A 3218-nucleotide genomic window follows, 5' to 3' on the forward strand; every position below is an offset into this window, starting at 1 on the left:
CACTGTGCCTTAGTGTGATCTTGGAAAATCAGAAACATTGAAGAAAATATTTAGTTTTCAGGCAAATCTAACTTTAAGCCGTAAGGCTTGGATTACTTTTGTTTGTTTTTTTTGGGTTGTGGTTTTTTTTGTTTTGTAGGCAAAAAAAGGGGTTTTTCAAGTAAGCACGCACTCCAAATCTTCAGTGAGCAAAAAAGAAACCTTCCTCCTTTCCAAAAATTACTAACCTTTTAAACTAGCTCACTTGGTCCAAAGTTACTTAATGATAAAAGAGGTCTTGGGTTCAAATCTTTCTTTTCGTTGAGTTTCTTTTTCAAAAAGCACATGTAACTTATGTTTTAAAGTTACTTTATGTAAAAGTGTTCTCACCCATTATAAAAGTGAGTCGCTTATAATTCTAAAGTCACTTTATCTTTTATTTAAGTTACAATTTAGTGGATAGTTCATAAAGTACCATTGTAAAAGTGAATTTCACTTATTTATAACAGTGGGTCACATAAAGTAATCTTTTTTTTAAAAGTGAGCTAATTAGATTAAGTTTGGAAATAGGGGGGAATTTTTTTTAAATATAACATTATCATTCACTTCTCAACATTCATGTGTTTCGTCAGTATCTTCAACAACTTTTCTTCAAAAAGTCATAAATTCTTCATCCATAAGCAGTTTTTAGAGCCATTTTTTTATTGGCCTAATTTTTTGAGATCTTTCCATTGGAACACTTAGTTTCAGCATATTTAGCTTCAGTTTCTTTTAAAATGGAAAGTCCATGCCTATTTATTCTTAACAACACCAACTACTTTCAATGGCTATCTTACATTGTGGGTTTACTTAGAAGTAAATATCTTTATAGAATAGCCTCAGGCCAAGAATCTAAACCTAAAGATGAAGATAAGCAAGCTAAATGGGAAAATAAACAAGATCAAGCACATGGGTTGATAGAGATCTCTATTTCTCCCGGCCCTAGATTCTATATTGCATAAATTGATACCCCCAATGAAGCAATGAAACAACTCAATAAATTTTTTGGAATTAAAAATGAACTTAGATCCCATCAACTCGAAAATGAGTTGCTTACATTTGACCCCAATAATTTTTCTTCCATTGAATATTTTTTGTCCAAGTTCAAGACCCTTAGACTTCTCTTGTAAGGTGTTAAGGTTAAGAAAGAATATGGTAGCCTTAGGACCAACCTACTCTGTGTTTGTTTCCACCTTCCATTCTACTAGAGAAGCCTTTATTTCTCAAGGAAAAGCCTACAAGTCTCCCTCTTTTGATGCCTTTTGTGATTCTTTAATAAGAGAACAAGAAAAATTCTTACATCTTGGTCTTCTTCATACTGGAAACTCTTCTAAGAAAGCCTTAGCAGCCCAGCAGCAACCAAATTCAAAGAATCTTAAAAAGAAGCATCCTAAAAAGAATGGTTCTAAACCAAACAAGGGTCCTAAGAAATTTCAGTCTCAAAATGAAAAATTAATTCAACAAAATGACAAGGAAAATAAAAACAAAGCGAAGAAGACTTATAGACATTGCAACTTTTGTAATCATGATGGCCACTTAGAATCCAAATCCTTTATGAAGATGGAATCCTTGGAAGCAGCCATGAAGAATCATAACATTCATTTGGAGCACCCTTCAATTTCAACTTCATCTTCAAGAATAGCACATTATGCATGTGGTTGTCAAGCATCTTGGTCTCGTTATGCACTAAATGTATCTTCTTCTTCTCATTCTCATGAGTGGCTCATTAATTATGGAGCTTCTTATCACATGGCCAAAAACAAAGCCATGTTTTCTTCTTTAAATGATTGTAACACCAAAAATATCTATGTTGGTGATGATAGATCTCTTAGTGTTGTAGGGAATGGAACTATTCATCTAGACAATGGTCAATTTAATGATGTATTATGTGCTCCTCCTTTATCCTGCAACCTTCTATTTGTATATCAGATAACTAATGTAGGTGAAGGTAAAACCGTTGAATTTTCATCTCATGATGTTGTAATTAAGGACCTAAGAGATCCTAGACAAATTTTAGCTACTGGCATTGTTGATTATTCTACAAGGTTGTATAAGTTTAACAACTTTGGGTCATCAACTCTTCAATCAGTATTTGTTGCTCATAATTATGAAGTGAACAAACTTTGGCATGAGTGATTTGGTCACGTAAACTATCGCTCCCTTCAAAATCTATGTAAAGAAAATATGGTGACAGGTCTTCCTATGGTATCTTGCAGAGATGGTGTTTGTTTCGGATGTGTACTTAGAAAACATCATCAGGATAGTTTTGAAAAACGTGCATCTTGGCACGCCTCAACCCCTTTATAGCTTGCGCATAGTGATTTGTGTGGTCCACTTCTAGTTGTTTCATTATCTGGCTACAAGTATTTCTTAAATTTCATTGATGATTTCTCCAGATGCACTTGGGTATACTTCTTCAAACTCAAGAGTGTAGTATTTAACATGTTGTTGGCCTTTAAGGCCTTTGTTGAGAAACAATGTGGACATCAAATTCTTAAGCTAAGATCTGATAATGGCGGAGAATATGTTAACAACAAATTCATCAAATTTTTCACTGAGCATGGAATTCAATTTCAACATATTGTTCCATATACTCCACAACGAAATGGTGTAGCTGAAAGGAAAAATCGCACCTTAAAGGAAATGGCTAATTGTATGCTTCAATCTAAAGGACTTAGTCTTAATTTTTTGGCAGAAGTAATTAATTGTGCAAATTACATAGTAAATCACACTCCTACTAAGGTTTTAAAGAATATCACTCCAAAAGAATCATGGAGCTCAATTAAGCCAAATGTAATTCACTTTCGTGTTTTTGGAAGTGAAGCATGGGCCCATATTCCAGATGAGAAACATAAATCCTTAGAACCTAAGAGTGAAAAATGTATTTTTTGTTGGATATTCTAAAGATGTCAAAGGATATAGACTTCTTCAACTTAAATCCAAAAATGTTATCATTAGAAGAGATGTAAATTTTTCTGAAAATATATTGACCTACGAGCTTAGTTCGGCAGATGTGCCACCTCTCTCTATCCCTTCTACTTTTGAAAATATTCCTTCTTCAGATGATGACAGAAAGGATGAAAATCCTCCCCCACCTTCTCGGTATCCTCCTTTAGCTCCTCAACTTCCAAAATGGGCTTGTGCTACTCAAGATGCAGTAGGTTATCCTATAGATTAACGTCGTACACATTCTCAGTTCA

This window comes from Pinus tabuliformis, chromosome 1_2 (assembly GCF_031772625.1).
Source record: "Pinus tabuliformis cultivar Carrire ecotype Pingquan chromosome 1_2, CPIR1, whole genome shotgun sequence".
Classification (NCBI taxonomy): Eukaryota; Viridiplantae; Streptophyta; class Pinopsida; order Pinales; family Pinaceae; genus Pinus; species Pinus tabuliformis.